Source organism: Triticum aestivum, chromosome 4B, assembly GCF_018294505.1.
Source record: "Triticum aestivum cultivar Chinese Spring chromosome 4B, IWGSC CS RefSeq v2.1, whole genome shotgun sequence".
In the NCBI taxonomy this organism is placed as follows: Eukaryota; Viridiplantae; Streptophyta; class Magnoliopsida; order Poales; family Poaceae; genus Triticum; species Triticum aestivum.
This window is the reverse complement of record NC_057804.1, coordinates 82,467,488-82,490,631: the sequence shown is the minus strand read 5'-3', so window position 1 is coordinate 82,490,631 and position 23,144 is coordinate 82,467,488.

Here is a 23,144-nt window from a genome sequence, read left to right as displayed (position 1 = left end):
GATAACATTTAGGTGAATTATGTCTTGCGATCCTATTTAGTTATTCATCATATCTTTGAAATATGTTATGCTATGCTATCCAGTTTAGATAGACATCATATATGTGAAATTATGTCATGCTATCCATTTTAGTTAAACAATATACATGTCAACTATTTCATGCCCTCTTTTTTCCACACTATCTATTGCATATGTCTCTCATACAATGTCTGTACATTCAACTATGTTTCCTGTTTATCAGTCATTTGAATTGGAGCGGGTGATGCCAGTATCTAGCGGAGTAAAAACACGGTCTTCAAATAAAACAGTGCTACCTCTTGGTGGAGATAGCACCCCGGTTGTACATGCACGAGAACCAACCCTACCACACATAACCTAAACTCTCTCAGATTGTACCCCTACTGTGATGGACAGAGAACCAGCTTCACCCAATCTAACCCCAACCCTAGCAGATAGTAACCCAGTTCATGTTGACAGAGCACCATCCCCACCATAGAGCTCCCAAACAAGAGTGGTTAGTAAGGCAGCTCCAGTGCCCAAAGGTCCAGTACTACCACGGTGAACCCCAACTCCACCAGTTAGTACGCCTATTCCTGTGGAGGAAGCACAACCAGCTAGTCATAGTTTATCATCTATCGCATTTGATGTTGTTAAATCCTATGTGCGTATCTTCCCATCTTGGAAATATTATATTGAAGATGAAGGAAAATGCCAGTTGCAGGTGTTTGTCCAGGAGTTATGTGTAAGTAATGTTATTCATGTCAATTATTTTGCTTTGTCCCATACATCCTACCTCCATGATGGTTATAATACAACAAATTTTCCCATTTTTCTCTATAGAGAAGGACCGATTTGGAAACTCAGGATGAGGTAACCTCTGCTAATACCTCTGCTATCTTCAAGAATGCTTGGTGGTAGTATCAGATTTACCTGAAGAAAACGTACTTCACCGGCAAAAAACTCATCAAATTCCCTTACGTTCTCCTGAGACACATTTACTGGACGATGACTGGGAACGCCTTGTTCTGTACTGGTCCCGAACCAAGAATGTGGTAAGGTCTATGAGCTCATTTTCTATTTTTAAGTACTATATTCTTGCATCTCACTGTACTCTGTTCATGTATAACAAGTGCCTAAACCCGAAGAACAACTGTTCTAATTTAAGATTCCATTGCTATCATAGTTCAAAAAAGTGCTAGGTGTTAATTGTGAGTTTTGCCACTGCCTTGCGCTTTACTGACCAAAGCACATGCTTATGCGCAGTTATGCACAGATTAAGCGTAGTTATGCACAATGCATTTTGCCAACGCCTAGATCTTAGGCGCGCCTTTTTTAACTATGATTGCTATCGTGCATACTTCTTTGCTCTTGTATCACTGTATTTACTCATACAAACTTATTTTTAAATTGAAGGATCCAATCGAAACTCCAATGGCACAGCAGGTATGTTCACGCATGCTTCTTTAACAGGTTTGCTCTTATCAATAGCTCTGTTGATTTCAATTTCAATTGTGTATACAGTTGACTTCTCATATCATGCACATTACTAGCATCACAACATAGCCAATAGTGTTGTTGTACATGTAGACCCGTGGTTCCCATCTGAAATCTTGTTGTGTAGTGTAGTTTCCCACGCTTCGTATTCTTTAACTGCTGCTTTGTCTTGAACTGATATGATTTGGACCGTGTCTCTATTTTGATTTGGCAACACAATGCAGTGACCATAGGACATAGATATATGTTTGTTTGATGCTTTTATTATGTACTAGTACTTGGCAATAGAAGATTTGTTAGTTTAATCCTGTACACCTTACTAATGAACTGGTCCATCGAAATGAGTTTCATATACTAGTAAATGCTAAACATGTTATGTGTCTGATTGTTTCTTCTTTTAGAATGCTGACATAATATTGGGGAAGAGTGCCTTATTAACCCATGGTAAAGGAAGTAATGCAGATAAGGTTCAGGATAGTGAGACATCCTTGTTGGTCTCCAACAAAGCTGATAAAACAACTAAGGAAGACTATCTTGAAGACAGTGAGACAACCCCAAAGTCCTGTCTTGGTTTAGTGTTCGAGTTACTGGCCACTACCGCTTGCACAAGCTATTCAAACTCACTGTCTGAATCAGTTCAGTTTCTTGAGTCTCAACTACAAGCTGAAAGACATCGATTAGGTGTGCTGCGACAAGAAGCGGAAGGATTGCGGAAGTCCCTGTAACATTCAGATGCATACTTTCTGGTGCAACAACCAGCGTTGGAGGATTTTAGCGCCAAACAAAACAAAGCTAATAAGCTTTCTAAGCTTATTTCCAGCATGGTGGATACCCAGGATAACTTTTCTTGAGCTCTTATGAAGTTGTTTCAGTTATGCTCTTGTTTTGCTGCCGCGTCTATTTGCACTGGTGGCCAATGTATGTAATATGCTACTTTATTCCCTGTATTTGCACTGGTGGCGAACTTTGATGCCCGGTGGATGTAATATGTGTAATAGCGGTAATAGGCTAGCGTTAGTTGCTTTCTTATTTATTTCCTTATTGTCTTGTTTAGTTGTTTGCTTGTAGTCACTGCAGTTCTTTTCCGTGTTTTTCTAGTGGCCACAATAACCTATATTTGGTAAATAGGCTACAATAATCATGGCAACACACAGACTGTGGTAACCATGGGCCTCCTGCGGGCGTATCATCCATGGGCTTTTACGGGCTGTAGGATCCATTGGTTTTCTATACAGGCCTTAGGATCCTTGGGCCTTCTACAGGCCATAGGATCCATGGGCCTTCTACGGGCTGTACGATCCATGGCCTTCTACGGGCCGTACGATCCATGGGCCTTCTATGCGCCGTAGGATCCATGGGCCTTCTATGGGCCGTATAATCATTTTGCCAATCATGGGCCGTACTACTCAGGGACCATAACGGGCCGTTAATAGGCCATATTTGATAACTCTATGGAAACATCCCAAAGGTTTTTTTTGACATGAAAACGTCCCAACGTATTAATGGGCCACAAATGGGCAGACTGTAACCACGGGCTGAATTTGGCCCACCAGCAGAAAATGACAGTAACGGGCCGTAAGTAACCGAATGCTGGAAATGAGCCCAAGAAAAAATGGGCCCTAAGAAGGCTGAAAGATAACATGGGCTGGAAACAGCCTAATGGAATAATGGGCCGTTAATGGGTATAAAGTGATACACTATTCATTACAGGCCAGTTTCACCATGGGCCGTTAATGGGCCGAGAGTTACAAAGGGCCTCATATGGTCGAAAGACGTCATGGGACATACATGGGCCGGATGTTAAAATGGGCTAGAATCATATTGGACGGCCAAATGACGCTACTGGGCCTAATTCGGATAGGTCGTAACGGGCCCTGGGTTAGCGGGCTGTAAATGTTGGGGAACGTAGTAATTTCAAAAATTTCCTATGATCACGCAAGATCTATCTAGGAGATGCATAGCAACGAGAGGGGGAGTGTATCTTGATACCCTTGAAGATCGCAAAGCGGAAGCGTTTATCAACGTGGTTGATGTAGTCGTACACCTTCACGATCCATCCCGATCAAGTACTGAACGTACGGCACCTCCGCGTTCAGCACACGTTCAGCTCGATGATGTCCTCGCCTTCTGGATCCAGCAAGACGGGTGAAGTAGTAGATGCGTTCCGGCAGCACGACGGCGTGGTGACGGTGTTGGTGAAGAACAATCTCCGTAGGGCTTCGCCTAAGCACTACGAAAACTATGACAGAGGATAAACTAGAGGGGACAGGGTTGCCGGCACATGGCTTCGTGTTTCTCGATGTGTCTTTGGTGCTATCCCTACCCCCTCTATTTATATGTTGAGCCTTGGGGTCGAAACTTGGAGCAAAAGCCTCCTCAAAGTCAGTTTTGCCTGAAAGGCAAGAGTCCCACTCGGACTCCAGGACCAAACGCCACAATCCTTGGCGTCTGGACCAGACGCCATGGGCCTCGGCGTCTGGCCCAGGGCCAGACGCCAAGGTCTCCGACGTTTGGCCCCCTGGCCTCCGCAAAACTCCTTTTGCACCAAATTATCGCCCTGTGGGCCGGACCCCTTGGCCTAACCATATCATCCAATATATGAATCTTTACCTCCGGACCATTCCAAAGCTCCTCGTCATGTCCGTGATCTCATCCGGGACTCCAAACAACATTCGTTCACCAACATACATAACTCATATAATACTATATCGTCAATGAACATTAAGCATGCGGACCCTACGGGTTCGAGAACTATGTAGACAAGACCGAGACACTTCTCTGGTCAATAACCAATAGCGGAACATGGATGCCCATATTGGTTCCTACATATTTTTACGATGATCCTTATCGGTCGAACCTTATGACAACATAAATTATTCCCTTTGTTATCGGTATGTTACTTACCCGAGATTTGATCGTCAGTATCATCATACCTAGTTCAATCTCGTTACCGGCAAGTCTCTTTACTTGTTCCGTAATACTTCATCCTTCAACTAACTCATTAGTCACAATGCTTGCAAGGCTTATAGTTATGAGTATTACCGAGAGGGCCCAGATATACCACTCCGAAACACGTAGTGACAAATCATAATCTCGATCGATGCCAACCCAACAAAAACCTTCAAAGACACCTGTAGAGCACCTTCATAACACCCTTTTACGTTGTGACGTTTGGTAACACAGAAAGTGCTCCTCCGGTATTCGGGTGTTGCATAATCTCATAGTCTGAGGAACATGTATAAGTCATGAAGAAAGCAGTAGCAATGAAACTGAAACAATCATAATGCTAAGCTAACAGATGGGTCATTTCCATCACATCATTATTGTAATGATGTGATCCCGTTCATCAACTGACAACACATGTCTATGGTTAGGAAACATAGCCATCTTTGATTAACGAGCTAGTCAAGTAGAGGCATACTAGGGACACTATGTTTTGTCTATGTATCCACGCATGTATCATGTTTCCGGTTAATACAATTCTAGCATGAATAATAAACATTTATCATGATACAAGGAAATAGAAAATAACAACTTTATTATTGCCTCTAGTGCATATTTCCTTCGGTAAATGGGCTATATGCGAACAGGCTGTTAACAGGCATTATGTGGGCCGGCCCACCACCTTTTGATCAAGTCAAACAAGGCGGCCTTTTCACAGGAATGGGCCTCTGTTGGGCCGTGCCACGTGTCGACGTATCATAGGCACCTTCGGTCTAATGAGTGGATGACATCTGTCCCAACGATGAGACGACACGTGTTTCCTCCAGCCAATGATGATTTTACACGTGGAAAATCCCCATTGGTCGGGGATGTTAACGGTTTATCGGATCCAAAACCGGACCCGATAGCTTAACAATGTTCCGTTACGGTGGATGCCACATGTCGGTCACCCTTGACGAAAGCACTTCTGTTACGCGCGATTTATCGTCATGAAAGTGGACACTTCTGTGATGATGATTTTGGTAATGTCATGGAACACTTCTATGACAGCACGGGTATGACTATCTTGATTCTAGCATAATATCGTCATGGATGTACATGCATGACAGAAAACGTGACCTACCGTGACAAGCACGTATCATCACGGAAGTGTATTTTTTTGTAGTGCTTGCACTAGTCCATAAATGGATCGCTGGAGCTTGCACACTTTGTTATCACCCTTTGGGTATCCTATGAAGAAGCATTTCTACGATTTGGATTCGAGCTTATCAGGTTGAAGCTTTTTCACATAAGCATCGCATCCCCAAACTTTAAGAAACGACAGCTTAGGTTTATTGCCAAACCACAGTTCATACGGTGTCGTCTCAATGGATTTTGATGGTGCCCTGTTTAACGTGAATGCAGCTGTCCCTAATGCATAATCCCAAAACGATAGTGGTAAATTGGTAATAGACATCATAGATCGCACAATACCTAATAAAGTGCAGCTATGATGTTTGGACACACCATTACGCTGTGGTGTTCTAGGTGGTGTGAACTGTGAAACTATTCCACATTGTTTTAAATGAAGGCCAAACTCGTCAAATATTCAGCTCCACGATAAGATCGTAGAAACTTTATGTTCTTGTTACAATGATTCTCCACTTCACTCTGAAATTCTTTAAACTTTTGAAATGTTTCAGACTTGTGTTTCATTAAGTAGATATACCCATGTCTGCTCAAATCATCTGTGAAGGTATGAAAATAATGATACCTGCCATGAGCCTCATAACTCATCGAACCGCATACATCGGTATGTATTATTTCCAATAAGTCATTAGCTCGTTCGATTGTTCTGGAGAACGGAGTTTTAGTCATCTTGCCCATAAGGCACGGTTCGCAAGTATCAAATGATTCATAATCAAGTGATTCCAAAAGCCCATCAGTATGAAGTTTCTTCACGCGATGTAACATCCCAATTTTCAAGTGATTTATGCATTTTTGCCCCATTTGTTTTATTTGATTTTTGATACAAGGAACTTTGAGCAACTCAAGGACCAAAAGAGAGAGTTGGAAGTTTCCCTAAAAACCAATTTTGATTTTTTTTCGAAGTTGGGAGTTTGGATCAAAGTTAGTTTCACCAAAAAAATCCATTTCCATTATATCAAAAATAAAATAAAGAGAGAAGATAAAATGACTTCTTCGAAAACAAAAAGAAAATATTGGAAATTGAATTTGGAACCAAAATTTATTTGTTGAGTTTTATTGGCAATTTATTTTATTAGCATAGCAAAAAAAATATTTTTTAAAACTTGCATTTTAGGCCAGATAAAAGTGCACTAGGTCATATATAAGACCATATAACTATGTGCATTTTCTGGAAATTTTTAGAGTTATATTTATTTTGTTTTCGGTGTTTCATTGCTTCTGTAAAAAAAGAAAAAAAACGTTTTAAAAAAACGCAGCCCAGCAGGCCCAGCCTTCCCACGACCCATTCTGCTGCATCTTCTTCCTTGAGCGTTCATGGTAGAGGCAGGATGTACGCACTCAACACATCTTCCACCCTGCGCCCCCACCCCTCCCCTTCCTCTTCCCCGCTCCAAAACGCCTCTGAACGGAACCCCCTCTCCTCCCTCGACCCTTCCCCTTCACTAGTGCGCCCTAATTCCAACTATAATGGCCATTAGAACCACAGGTAACTGCTGCCATTAACGCCACTAAATCCGACGATGCCCCGCTCACCTTTTGCTCCCCCTGACCCTCTATAAAAGCTCAGAGTGTTGCCCCGGTTTCCCTCGTCCGAAGCCCCCTGTTTGCAAAAGCTATCTCCCTCCCTAACCTCTCCAATTGCTCGCCAGAGTTTGTGTATTCCGGCGGCTTCTCCACCACGCCAGGAGGCGACACTGACCCCGCTGTGTTGTTCCTCGGATCCGCCTCACGTTGCTCTTCACCGTCCCGCACGTGTCCTTCATTGAAGCACACCGGAGTCGCCTTCTTCCTCATCTCCGGCGACAAGTCCGGTGAACACCCAGGCCAAATTTTTCTCTTTTTCCAGTATTTTTTTCAATCTCAGATTCTATACCAATTCTCGTTTCTTGTATATCTTTTAGCCTATAGATCCGATTTAGTTGATTCTTTTTCCTACTAGTTCATAGAAATCCCCTCTATCCAGAGAACCAAACGAAAAATATTTTTTAAAATTTTTAAAATTTGAATTCAAACAGATCTGAGTTCAAACTTCGTTAGGCCGTAACTCGAGTTTCGTAACTCCGTTTTAGGTGATTCTTTTTGCGAATCGAAGCTCGTAACATGTGCTTTCTGTTAAACCCAAACACATATATTTTTGCTACTATAAAATTTTCGTTCTGTACAGAAACTTTATTTGGATGTTTTGGAGTTTTTTCGAAGTCTTTCATTTGTTTTCTTTTTGGATCTTTGCTTGCATGCTTATGTATGTTATTGCTTGCTTACGCTAGATCATCCGGAGTGCGATGCTTGCTACTACGAATCTTTATAGTTCAACGAACGTCAGCAAGGCAAGTTCATACATTGATCATAATTTTCAATACCCAGTTTTTACTATGCATTAGTTTCACCCTCAAAGATTGCATCAGTAGGTTTGGGAACATGTGGTTATGCTATGTAGTTCATGTGGTAGGAACCTATGACCTTCTATCACCTCGGGAATATTCGTTATATCATATCTTGCTTAGCCATGCTCATAGATGGGGATTGGTATGTGTGATCCATGCAAGTTGCGAGAGTTAATAATTTTGGGATAACCTAAGGTGGCAACTTTAATACACATCTGGGTGGATTGTTTGGGGCACCTGGAGAAACCAGTGCTTGCCCAAGGGGAATCCCGGAGTACCCGTGTGATTACCCTAGGTCCGCCACCCAGGCTCAAAGGGATCATAAGATATTTCATGCCTAGAAACTTCCGTGTGCAGCCACAAGCCATTATGGGCTCTGGCATAGTTGAGTAAGTTGTGTGACCTCTTTCCGTGGTAGACTAGATGATGTAGGGGAAAGTAGGTGTACCGGTCTATCCAGGGTTAAGGGGAAATACTTCAGAAAGAATATGTCTCGATCTTCCGATCATGGAGGTGGTTGAGTCTTGTGGGGAAAAGTGCGCAAACCTCTGCAGAGTGTACAAACTAACCATGATTAGACGTGTCCCCGGTTACGGACATCTTGAGTATCTAGAAGTGAATTATTGGTTGATCTCATCACTCTATTTAATGAAATTATTGGGTTACTAATAACTTGGGAATTTTGGGATTGAGTTGGAGGAACCTTCTCAATAATGGCATTTTAACTTAGTAGTAATAAAAATTTATTCCTTTGTTGTAGGGTAAAATTGGCTTTATGCAAAAATTAAACTTAGAGCCTCCACCAGCTAAATTTGCATATAGAGATAGTTTTTTTTCATTATTATTCTATGGTGTGAAATTGCCAGCATATTCCATGTGCTGACCTACACGGCTGCAACGTCTCATGTTGCAGACTTTTCTGACGAGGATTAAAGGTGCGATAGGTCGTTGTTCTGCACTCAGTTTGCCGTGGAGTTGGATGGACTCATTTACCTTCGATGCTTCCACATTTATTTTATTTTAGATGGCCTTTGGCCATATTATTGTAATAAATACTCTTTTGGGGATCTCGATGTAATAAAGTGTGTGATTGAACTCTGTTATAATTCCTCGAGTACTGTGTGTGTCAGCATACCGATCCAGGGATGACACGTAAGCACAGAGACTTCGATCCATTTGTGTCGGGTCGCTACACGCGCTTTATACTAATATGACCTAAACAGCAGTGCCACAAGTATGTTGCACTATCATTATCAACTTTGCATGTTTTGGCATCAATATTATCAATATGTGTATCACTACGATCGAGATTCAATAATCCATCAACATTGGGTTTATGACCATAGAAGGTTTTATTCATGTAAATAGAATAACAATTATTCTCTGTCTTAAATGAATAACCGTATTGCAATAAACATGATCTAATCATATTCATGCTTTAACAAAAACACCAAATTACATTTATTTAGGTTCAACTCTAATCCCGAAAGTTTAGGGTGTGTGCGACGATGATCATATCAATCTTGGAACTACTTCCAACACACATCATCCCTTCACCCTTAACTAGTCTCTGTTTATTCTGTAACTCCTGTTTTGAGTTACTAATCTTAGTACCCGAACAAGTATCAAATACCCAGGGGATACTACAAACACTAGTAAGGTACACATCAATAACCTGTATATCAAATATACTTTTGTTCACTTTGCCATCCTTCTTATCTGCCAAATGTTTGGGGCAGTTCCGCTTCGAGTGACTATTTCCTTTGCAGTAGAAGCACTCAGTTTCAGGCTTAGGTCTAGTTTTGGGCTTCTTCATGGGAGTGACAACTTGCTTTCCATTCTTCTTGAAGTTCCCTTTCTTTACCTTAGCCTTTTTCTTAAAACTAGTGATCTTGTTTAATCATCAACACTTGATGCTTTTTCTTGATTTCTACCTTCATTGATCTTAGCATCACGAAGAGCTCGGGAATCGCTTTTGTCATCCCTCGCATATTATAGTTCATCACGAAGTTCCAGTAACATGGTCATGGTGACAAGAGAACTCTGTCAATCATTATCTTATCAAGAAGATTAACTCCAACTTGATTCAAGCGATTGTAGTACCCAGACATTCTGAGCACATGCTCACTAGCTGAGCAATTCTCCTCCATCTTTTAGGCGAAGTACTTGTCAGAGGTGTCATGCCTCTCGACACGGGCATGAGTCTAAAATACCAATTTCAGCTCTTTGGAACATCGCATATGCTCCATGGTGCTCAAAACGTTTTTGAAGTCCCGGTTCTAAGCCATAAAGGACATAATTCTTCTGTGCAGCAATGAGGATATAATTCTTCTGCATCTGCTAGCCATCATATTGAGCTAGCCAAACATTCATAATGTCTGGATCTGCTCCTGCAATAGGTCTGTCACCTAGCGGTGCATCAAGGACATAATTCTTCTATGCAGCAATGAGGATAAACCTCAGATCACGGACCCAGTCTGCATCATTGCTACTATCATCTTTCAACTTAGTTTTCTCTAGGACCATATAAAAAACATAGGGAAGCTACAACACGAGCTATTGATCTACAACATAATTTGCAAAATACTATCAGGACTAAGTTCATGATAAATTAAAGTTCAATTAATCATATTAATAAAGAACTCCCACTTAGATAGACATCCCTCTAGTCATCTAAATGATCACATGATCCAAATCAACTAAACCATGTCCGATCATCACGTGAGATGGAGTAGTTTTCAATGGTGAACATCACTATATTGATCATATCTACTATATAATTCACGCTCGACCTTTTGGTCTCCAGTGTTCCGAGGCCATATCTGCACATGCTAGGCTCGTCAAGTTTAAACCGAATAATCAGCATGTGTAAAACTGGCTTGCACCCATTGTATGTGAATGTAGAGCCTATCACACCCGATCATCGCGTGGTGTCTCAGCACGAAGAACTGTCGCAACGGTGCATACTCAGGGAGAACACTTATACCTTGAAATTTTAGTAAGGGATCATCTTATAATTCGACCACCGAACTAAGAAAATAAGATGCATAAAATATAAACATCATATGCAATCAAAATATGTGACATGATATGGCCATCATCATCTTGTGCGTTTGATCTACATCTCCAAAGTACCATCATGAGTGTCATCGTCATCCTCATCTATGGTGAGGTCATCATCAATTAATGGAGCCTCTTCCTCACCCAGTCCGCTATCACCCAGCACGACAAGCGACGCTAATTGGGTAGGTGGGGTGTTGATGTTCATACCTTGCGGAGGCTGCATGGTCGTGGGTGTGCTCCCGGCCGCCTCCAAACGAAGCAGACCCTTTGGCCACAACAGGACCCACGTCTTGAAATTGCCAAGCCGCCGTGGGGTCACATCGTCATCTCCCCCTAGTACCGGAGGAACCAAATTATCGTGGCCCGGTTTGACACTGGCCATGGAAACTGTCGTGGTATTGTCACGGCAGATGTCCTAGTGTGAGGACTTAGTCGCAAGGGCAACGCATCTATGTGGTAGCTTGAGAGGGGTTGAGCGGAATCAAGAGACGCAACATAAGACAAGGATTTAGACAGCTTCGGGCCCCGGGAAACATCATCCAGTAACAACCCTACATGCTGTTTGTGGCTAGGTCTCATTATGCTCATAAGGGAGTCGCCGCATAAACCGGCTCTCCTCTTAGTTGTGTTTACTGTGGGGCCTGTGCACGGTGGTGTTGAGTTCTTGAAGGGATCTCTTTAGGGTTCGAGAAGCTACGACCCGCCGGATCAGCAAGAGCCGAGGTGGAAGAACTCATGTCAATTATGAAGTTCATTAGTCAAGGATTGAAAAAAGTTTTTCAGCGGTGACATATACAAGTTTGAGACAAGAGAAACTAGGGTTCGGAGTCCTATGTGCCGCCGCCAATGCGACTTGGCGAGCCAAAGCCAGATCGATAAAGGAAGCCGATAGGATTTCTGCTGAGTCGACCATACGCCATGTCATATCAATCCGCAAGTTGTCGCTGCTTGTATATACGCTTGAAGCCCCGAGTACGCAGTGTCCCATTTGCTGTCTCGAGAGAATCAACCGCTGCTGCTGCTTCGAGTCTCAAAGGCCTTCACGTGAAGCTAAGAAGAATTGTTTTGTGCTTTTATTACCAATCAAGAACTAGTACTTTGATCAGCTGGCTACTAGTACTAGTGCTTGTCACATCAAGCTATATTTTTTTGGTTCCACACAACATGTCAAGTTACATAGATCAGGGTTACGTGCGTCGCTGCACGCGTCTGGGTGTTCCGTCGGATCAGATTGGAATTTGTGTTTCCGCTGCTACACCACCTACGAAGTCGAGTCTGACAGGTGTTTCCGTCTCCAGCAAAGATCAAGACATAAGGCTGTAGCTGTCATTGTCTGATCCGCCGAGTTTTCTATTGCTCGTCATTTTAAGTCCTGAGGTAAAACAACAATCAGCTACCTTTAATTCACGCTAAGATTGAAGGAACCAAAGAAAGGAAGAAAAGTGCTACTCCATCGCTGGGGAGGACACCCCGGGTCGCCTTGCCACCATGGCCTCGTGTTCCGTTAGCCTCAGCCACCGCGCTGAGCCACCGCCACGCCTTGAACCGCCGCGCTGCGGCGCAGCCACGCACACTGCATCCACCGACATTTCTTCGAGTCGGGCTCGGGGTCGACCTCGCCTCTACCTATTTACCACCACGAGAAGTTCCATCCACCGAGGGAAGTTATGCTGCTGTAGCACTATGCGCCACTGATCTGCTTAAAAAAAGAGTGTGTGCGGACGGAGAGAAAAGCAAGGTTTGACCGGTTCTAAAGTGGCATTAGATGCAGCCCATGTGGGATCAAAATTGCATTCGTTGCTATACACATAAGGTCCATGGCTCGGGTGTAGTTTCCAGTGGATAGACGGATACGAGCGGAGTCCACCGGCTGGACACCTCTGAGACCTGACTGGCGCATAATTTTGATTCCCTATCTGATGAGGAGCATGTTGATGGTTACCTCATCAACCGGACAATCCGGCAGCTATTATACGCGGATCGCAAATCTTCTAAATAAATCAGGTGATATCCATCCAATTTACTTTTTGTCAGTACTTGTTAATTTTTTGTGAAAACAACTACTCTGCCCTATAGTGTTGTTATATATAGGTAAATTATTCATTACAAAGGTGTTGATATACCTCGGAGATGGAGGTGTGCCAACATCATTCGGCACAGGTGGTCGTCCTTACTCAACGGACTCCCGCGTCGGCTTACAATGCCTTGGTCGACTCGCTTGTCCATGCCGCCTTATAATGCCACGGACGACTCGCTCATTTGCCCTCGTGGCGGTTCATGTGTCCGCACCGGTTTACAATGCGGAGGAAAACTTGCTCTTCTGCGCCGGTTTACAACACTGCGACCGACTCATGTGTCTGTGCTGCCTGTGATGCTGCGGTCGTTTTACTGTCCGCCCTGCGGTTCGGCCTAATCAACGTGTCGGGTTGGCTAAACGGATACCGATGAGGATCATAAGGTCCAAATACATCAGCATATATCAACACAATGCGGCTCACTTGCCCATTCACACGGTTAACCGTGCGCTTCACCATGATGGTCAACTGATCATCAACTCCGCGGTGAATCAAATCCGGCTTAACATATCAAGGTGAAATCTGTCCAATCAATTTTTATTGATATATTTTATTCTTTAAAAGAACAAATTACTCCGGCTTGCGATATTATTTATGCAAGAGCAATTATTCATCACAAAAGCTATGGCGGTGTCATGGATGTATAGCTCGCGCCACCATTATAATGCGCTAGCATCTGACCACACCGTCAAGCTCGGTGAATATATCTGCAAGCCGCCATTCTGCAGACCAGTTTACATCAACACGATGTGGTTAACTCACCCGTGTGCACCGCCTTACAACGCCACGGGCGACTCGCCCATCCACCCTCGCGGCTGGTTCACGCGTCTGCACCGTCTTACAACACGGAGGACAATTTTCTTGTCCGCACCGATTTACAGCGCCGCGGCCGATTCATATGTCTACTCCCACGGCTGACTCGGCCGTGGTTGATTTCAGCTTCAACGCGATAATCATCAACTCCGCGGTGGATCATTTCCGACCTAAAATATCAATGGTCATCCTTACTATCTGCTTGACGGTCTGGTCTATTGCAACAATTCTGGAGCAAATCATATTATATTGTCAGCCTCCATCTATACCAGATGGCTCAAGGGGGGGGGGGCAAACAAGTCACCACCACTGAAGTTTGTCTAAAACATCAACAACCAGCTGGGGGATATATAATGAGTATTCTGAAGATCATTAACTCGCCACCCTGCTTCCAACTTCAACATATGACAGTGTTCCGCTATTCAGCTATATGCCGGTTTATATCACGGCCAATTATGAAGAATCTCAAGCAAACTCCTCGAGTCGTCTTGAGACTTGGGGGCTACGATGACATGACTCAGCAACTCTTGCCAGCTTCAGCAAATTCAAGAACCCTAGGACGATGGAGGGAAAGATAACCTGGTCCCGGAGGCTACTACCATATTGATGAAAGTATAAGGGTCGTCAAAAAATTTCCGGCTGAAAATGAAGATTCCGGTTTAAGATCCGGTTCAAGGGAAAGATGTCTCCCATAAAGCTTTGAAGCTCTCAATATCCGGTTTAACATCCGGTTCAAGAAGAAATATCTCTCGCAAGGTTTGAGTTCTCAGAAAAGTCAAAAGGGGCCAAAGCGAGTTTGTTGCACAGCACAACTCAAACATAGGTACCCGGCGAGCACAGCTCAGAAATATATCACTTGGGGGCTTGGTTGTATTCGAACCATAGCTACACCTCTTGATCGGCGTAAGGCCACCAGGGAAATCACTTGGGGGCTTGGTCGTATTCAAACCATAGCTACACCTCTTGATCGGGGTAAGGCCAACAAGAAATCACTTAGGGGCCAAAGAGAGTGTTGCAAAAGCACCACTCAAACATAGGCACCCACTGAGCACAACTCACAAAGTTATTTGGGGGCTCTTTGTGCAAAGCAACAAAGAGTTTGAAAGGACTCTTGTAATAGGCTATCGAGCCAGGCTTGGAAGCCAGGTGTATTCACCTCAAACCCCGGGTTAACCTGCCTTCATCAAGTAAGCCACTCCGTCCAGGCAATACTGGTATGACCCGCTGAACGTTTGACAAGTCAATCTAACACAGACGCTGAACTTGTCAAAGTTCAAACGACGATTGGTTAATGTGAGGTCCATCTTAAAAGGCTTTGTAAAATGGTTTAACTCAGTGGCCTGGCAGCCCATGAAAAGCCTCGAATTTGGGCCTGGCAGCCCTTGAAAAGCCTCGACTACAAGTTTTCATTTGTTTTTATTTGTCAAAGTCTTTCCTCCTTTGATAAGGTTTTATGATAAACCGACGTCTATTGACCCGGGCTGACTATAAGTCATCAATATAATCCGGTGTTTGTTAACCCAGCTTGGCTTTCAACTATAAGTTGTTAGTACACAGTCAATATAAACCGGTGTTTGTTAACCCGGCTTGGCTTTGACTATAAGTCGCCAGGATGATCATCCAGTGCTTATTATAACCCGGCATGGCTTCATTATAAACCCGCAAAGCATGGTGGGAATTACTAGCAAAGCATGGTGGGAGTTATCAGTACTCCAGATTTGGGTTATTACCCTTACTACAAGAAAGTTGGTAAACCAACGATGTGATTCAATACCACAGGTATGATATATTTCATATTTTATTATCCTTGCGGCCTTGGTTTTAAACCCTGGTTATATGTTGGGCATTATGACCCGTCCGGCAGTAAACCGCCAGGACACTTTAAACTTGTTGTATGCAGAAACAGGTTGAATAAAGCATAATTATAAATTATCCGGTGTTTGTTAACCCGGCCTGGCTTTAAGATGATAAGTCGCCAGTATATAATGAGAAATTATCCGGTGTTTGTTAACCCGGCCTGGCTTTGGACTATAAGTCGCCAGTATATATTTGGATTGCGCCATTGGAATCATGCGTTCATAAATCATTGGATTATATTATTCATCTTCAAATAGCCAACAAGGCTTGATTTTTATTATGGTTATCAATAACCAATATTATGATTGAGGTTTTCAAAGTCGCTTCAGCGCAATGGCTATCATATTATCAATGGATATGATTTATTCTACAATTGAAGGAATAGTTCCGAGTTTTTGCACGCTTACAACCCGGCACTTGAGGGATACATTATTCAAGTTAAGATTACATCAAATACACTCATGTCGCTGCAAGCATGCACCATGACACTTGGGGGCTAATGCAAAGTCATTGTTCGCTCACCTTATTGAAGACCCAACTCATCACATCATAATGAGCCGACCCTTGGGGACTAAGAATTGCTCCCATTAACAATTCAAGGAACAAATATTTTTATCCATTATATTGAAGGGTCCATTGCTCAGTTGGTAAAGCACAAGGCTCTTAACCTTGTAAACATGGATTCAAGCCCCATGATGGGGGTTACATCATATGATGTTATTTTCATTGAAGTATATATCAAGTCCCAGCTCAATATTATCTTACTGAGACAGCCCTTGGGGGCTACACCGTTGCTGTTCAAAGTTTACATGATTATATTTACAAAGTCCCTGCTCATTATTGCATAATGACCCGGCCCTTGGGGGCTACACTAGTTGAAGTTTTTATGAGCATAAGGCAATTTCAAGTCCCAGGTTGCTGCAAGCATGACAACCCGACACTTGGGGGCTACATATATGGAGTATTCAGTTTTCACTATTGACTGAGATGACCAACATGGATTTCTTCAAAGTGGCAGTAATTATATGGAAACAAGTCTCAAATCATCACTTTGTTCTGTTCAAGACTTGGGGGCTACATGTAATATGGATATAAGGGAGAAATATCTTCTGATTTTCAGTATGACCCGGCATCACCAATCATTATACCCCGGTGTCTGCAAACAATCATGAAACGGCGTTGGCAACAATCATGAACCAGCGTTGGGAACAATCATGACCCGAAATTATCAGTTTTTATAACCCGACGAGTTTGGAAATCATAGATCGGCAAGTTCTACATCTTCAAGCCGGCTGAATATCAGTTGAATATTTGAAAACCAATACTTTTGTCAAAGCAGAGCATTGATGGCAAATTCAAATGGATTCTTTATTTACAATATTTCTTCTACAAGCAAATTGATTATGAAGTTGGTCTATTGACTCAGATTTTCTAGAAGGAAGAAATGACAAGGATTTAAGGATGATCAAGCGCCGGTTTATAAGAATCTTTAACCCGAAGCACAAGCCGCCAAGTTTGTTCTTGTGTTTGTTTTACAGGATCAGTTTAACATGGATGAATCCTAATTAAACTGGGGGCTAATGTCGGGGATATACCCCGCGATATGAACCGGCCGGAAATATGACCCGACCGGACTTGGCGGTTTAGTTGAGACCCGGTTTGCACTCGGTGATTCATTTGTGACCCGCCATGACCATACAGATGACAAGGCCCAAGGCCCAGAAGGCCGGTTTATGTTAATGGCGGGCCGGTTTATCATAAAGGCATAAGGAATATTCTCTTATAAAGGAAGCAAGACTAGGACTCCACTTGTAATAGATTAATCCTAATCCCACTAGGACTAGTCATGTAATTTGCCCCTCCAACTTATATAAGGAGGGGCAAGGGACCCCAAGAGGGAGAAGACGATAATCTCAAGGGCTAGACACAACTAAGAGGAGCCGGTTTATGCGGCGACTACCTTATGAGCATAATGAGACCTAGCCACAAACATCATGTAGGGTTGTTACCGGATGATGTTTCCCGGGGCCTGAAGTTGTCTAAATCCTTGTCTTATGTTGCATCTCTCGATTCCGCTCAACCCCTCTGAAGCTACCACATGGATGCGTTGGCCTCACGACTAAGTCCTCACACTTGGACATCTGACGTGACAATTCAACGACAGAAACCTTGAAGACGGTTGGGCGATCGGCCGGCTGTGGAACAATTGTTCCTTCGGTTTCATTATCGTCGCCTTCCCCCCGTCCACCTTCTTGCCTTTGATGTCGTACAATATGGTGCACAGGGCGTCGGCCTGCAAAGACATGTCTGTAGTGTGAGACATCCGAAAGGCAACGGAAACAAGAGATTATAAATTTATTGAAGAGGGCCAGTGTAACAGGTACCGTGATGGCGTCGAGCTCAGCCAAAGACGAAGCAGGTGCGGGAGACAGTGCAGGAGCAGGTGCTAGTGCAGGTATAGGTGCTGGTGTAGGTGCTGGTGCAACGCTAGTCGAGCGCTCCTGAAGAAGTTGGTAAGGGGAAAGTCCACTGCATCTTTTTCTGGATTTCGCCGGCTCCAATCGACGATAGCCAGAACCAAGATTGTCAGCTCCCGTTTTACGGCACCTACCGCTGTTGCGATAGTCTTAGCTGGATTCTTCTCAACCACAATCTCAACCTTATTGTCAATGCTTTCTTTAATTAACCTCCGTCTTTCCTTTCTCTCCTCCGTGGTCTCACCGTAGTACTTCTTCCACGTGGCTTTGTCTCCAACATCGTGCACGCGTCCATACGACAACCGAGTGTCTACCGGGAGTTTTTTTAATATGTTCAATGCCCGATTGATTGGGGTGTCCCACTTGGGCCTCGCCAATGCCTCAGACAGCAAGTCGCTTTCAGCCGCAATCCTGTGATGCTCTCTCTACAAAAGGAACACGAATCGTTTACAAATAGGACTAAACATGCAGTCGAATTGATCAGAAACTAAAATTACCAGCAGTCTCATGAACTCCGTCGTAACCGGGTCCGTCTCAAAAACCTTCTTGACAGGGTCCCAAAGGTACCGGGCCCTGAGGACGTCATACTCCCGCGGGATGGTGAACTCCGCCAAAGGGTCTGGGATGCCCAGACTTTCGTGTTCCACATCCTCCTTGGCCCATATGGACCTCTTCCCCACGTAACCACGACTTCCGAGGTGGTGGTGCCCCATGTTCCTCTCTTGAAGCCCCTTCATGTACTTTGACTTTTTTTGGCATCTTCGGCATCGCAAGCCGCCTTGAATAGTTCAAACTACTCTTCCGTGATTGTCGGATTTTCCTTCACAATCTCGGAGTAGGGTTCCTTTTTGTCGATGGCGCGTTTCACCCTTCCTTTCTAGGCAGCCAACGCGACGCTACACTTGTCCATGCCGCGTTTGTTTATCTGCTTCATTGCAAGGTCTTTCTGTGGATCTTTATATTGGATTTCATCCCGACCCGGGAACAAGAATATCTGGTGCAGCAGGGTTAGGATGGAGTGCTTCATATTTGGCTTCTTCCATAGTTTCTCATCATTGATGGTGGTGCACGCCCGTACGATGCAGCCTATCTAATTGTTGTAGCAGGAGTGCGCTTCCACAGGCAGTTTTGGCTCAAAATTGCCGTCATCCACCTCTGTGACCACTAGTCTAGTAGTGAGGAGGTGGTTTGGCCGTCAAAATCTCCTCTTCGATTTCGGTTCTATGGCTTTGCTAGTCTCGGTGCCGGTCTCGGCGCTGGTCTCGGTGCCGGTCTGGGTCTCAACGCTAGTCTCGACGCCGGTCTCAATATCGGTCTCGGATGAGACAGGTGGGCCCAGCAACAATAACTGTTGATCATTGGCAAGGCTCAAATATTCGTGTGCCGCCAGGTAGACATCATCGCAATCACCAGAACCCTATCCTTCATTGTTGCTAGCCATGTTTCCTACGATTAAATCTAGTCAATTAATTCTAGACCAAATAAAATGAATAATGTCATAAAAAAGGCCTATGTTTTGTAGGAACGTTGATTCCTTCCCGGTGCGGCAAATCCCAGGCACTCGATATGTCCTAGTTTGTAGCACAAGTCATCCCGAAATTCACAGAAAATTTCAGCATGACCTTTGCTAAAAAGTGGACAAATCGAGCACCTCAAATTTGCCGTAATGGAAATGAATCAACATTCCGGCAAAACATAGGTCACTGGGCTTCATTCCCTGGAAACAACAAAAGGACACTTGGGCACAATCGGACCACTTCAATGAAAAGATATAACATGACCACTTGAATGAAAAGATATAATCAACAATAAAAGTCTAGGGAATCATCTTCAAAATACAACTTGCCTAAATTCTTTTCCTTGAAAAATAGTGGTTTTTTCAAAAATCAAAGACCTTTGCCAAATGACCTCACTAAACACTTCTCTGCCTAGTACAGAACCCAAATTATGTTCATCTAGCTATTCCTCTCCCTCTCACACACACACATTATTTACTCTAACCCTTCTCTGCCTAGGACAGAACCCAATTAAATTGCAAAGTAACTCCATTTCTCTAACCCTTCTGACCTAATGCTCTAAAATAAATTTTTACTCTAACCTAGCCAACCTATTAACCTAGCTTATTAACCTAACGAGCCTAATTAACCTAGTTAGTTAACCTAGCTAGTTAACCTAGTTTACCTAGATAATTAAGCTAAATAAACTAGTTAACCTAGCTAGTTCTCTGTCAAAGCCCTAAATAAATTTTTGCACTAACCTAGATAATTAACCCAATTAAACTAGTTAACCTAACTAGTTCTCTGTCCAAGCCCTAACTAAATATTAGCACTAACCTAGATAATTAACCTAATTCAACCAGTTAACCTACCTAGTTCTTTGTCAAAGCCCTAACTAAATTTTTGCACTAACCTAGATAATTAACCTAATTAAACTATTTAACCTAACTAGCTAGTTCCATGTCTAGTGTTTCCGCTATGCATGAGAGAGAGAGGATGGTGGGGGCTTACAGAGGATGGCTCCGGTGGTGGCGAGGGAGGCAGGGGCATCTCCTGTGACGGCAAGCAAGGCAGTTGTGGCAAGGGAGGCATGGGCATCGACGGTGGCTCCCGTGGCGCCGAGAGCGGCTCCGGTGGTGTTGATGAGGCCACGCGGCTCCGGTGGCGTTGGGGGCGACTCCGGTGGCATCAATGACGCTCGGCTCTGATGGCTCCGGGGGCGTCGACGTCGGTAGGAGACGACAATGAACTGGGGCGATGGCGTATTGGGGAGACGGCGGTGAAGTGGGGCGAGGGATTTGGGGGAGAAGTGGTGGCCGGGGGGAAACCGTTTTTCTGAAGATAGCTATAGCGATTTTTATTAAACGCGCCACTTCTATAGCTATGTATTTTCCTTTTATTTTCTTATTTCCTTTTCTGTTTCTATAGCGGGGGTCTAGGAAACGCGTTGCTGCTATATTATCTATAGCGCCTCTTATGAACAGACGCTACTGCTATGCCTTTCTCCTTTTTTTCCTTTTTCATTTATTTTTCTTTACATTTCATTTTTTTCCTTTCTCCTTTTTATATTTCTTTCATTTTCATTTACTTTTCTATTTTTTTATTTTCATTTGCAGTAGCGCATCTCATAGTAAACGCACTGCTACATAGATCCTAGCGGTATTGCGGTTTCTACAAGACTGCTACTACTATGTGTAGCCTATCAGCTTAGTAATGGAAATATTAGTAGTAGGGCTTTTACAGCAACACACGCTATTGCTAAAGTTTTATCTGTAGCGCTCTTATCCCGAACACGCTACTGCTATGTAGCACTAGCGCCCTTTTTTTAACACGCGCTACTGGTAAAGTTCTGTGTATAAAGTTTTCCCTAGTAGTGGAGCCAATATGAGCATCTAGGTTCCGCTATTGGTTACTGATCAGAGATGTGTCTTGATCATGTCTACATAGTTCTCGAACCCGTAGCGTCCCCATGCTTAATGTTCGAAGTTAGTTCGGAGTCCTGGATGAGATCACGGACGTGACGAGGAGTCTCAAAATGGTCGATACATAAAGATTGATATATTGGACTATGTTATTTGGACACTGGAAGAGTTCTAAGTGGTTCCGGGTAATTATCCAAGTGTCGAAGGGTTATCGAAACCCACCGGGGAACAAATGGGCCATCATGGGCCTTAGTGGAGAGAGAGAAGGGCCACAAGGGATGGCCACCCCCCCCTTAGCAGTCTAAATTGGACAATGGAAGGGGGCGACACCCCCTTTCCTACTTCCTCTCCCTCTCCTTCCTTCCCCTCTCTTCCTTGAGGAGGAATCCTACTAGGACTAGTAGTCCTAGTAGGACTCCCTCTCATTGGCGCGCCCCCTAGGGGCAGCCAACCTTCCCCTCTCCTCCTTCATATACGGGGGCAGGGGGCACCCTAGACCACACCAAGTTTTTCCTTAGCCGTGTGCGGTGCCCCCTTCCATAGTTACACACCTCGATCATATCGTCGTAGTGGTTAGGCGAAGCCCTGCACCGATAATATCATCATCACAATCACCACATCATCGTGCTGACATAACTCACCCTCATCCTCAATTGGATCAAGACAACGAGGGACATCATCGAGCTGAATGTGTGTTGAACGCGGAGGTGCCGTACGTTTGGTACTTGGATCGGTTGGATCGCAAAGACGTTTGACTACATCATACGCGTTAGTAAACGCTTCCGCTTTTGGTCTACGAGGATACGTGGACACACTCTCCCCTCCCTTTGCTATGCATCTCCTAGATAGATCTTGTGTGATCGTAGGAAAATTTTGAAATTACTGCGTTCCCCAACAGTCACACCCCGCCGGATCTACCTTCCGCACCTTGGAACCCCCAACTGCCAACTCGCCACTTCACCAGAGTCGCTTCAACGACTGGCTTGTCTACAACTCTAGATCTCCTTGACCACCATCATGGTCCACCGCACTGGATCTGCTTCACCGGCGCCCTCGTCCACCACAGTGTAGGCCCTTCACTGACTCCCTCGTCCGCCCCATTGCTCGCCCTTCATACAAGCCCTCGTCCGCCATAACAGATCTGCCTCACTGAAAGCACTGTACACTGCACTGGATGTGCTTCGCCGACGCCTTCGTCCACTACACCGGACCCGCTCCACAGATGGCATATTCAACCACACCGGCCCTACTTTACTGACGCCGCAACCTCATCAGGTTATTTCGATTTGTACTCCTTCGTTTTTTTCTTCTTTATTGTGGAACTGTTCACTTACCAAAGATGCACTACTAGGGAAAAAGCCTATTCCCACCCACATGCTCTCCTCTCTATCCGATCCACACTCACACTCACTCGATCTCCCCCTCAACCCCC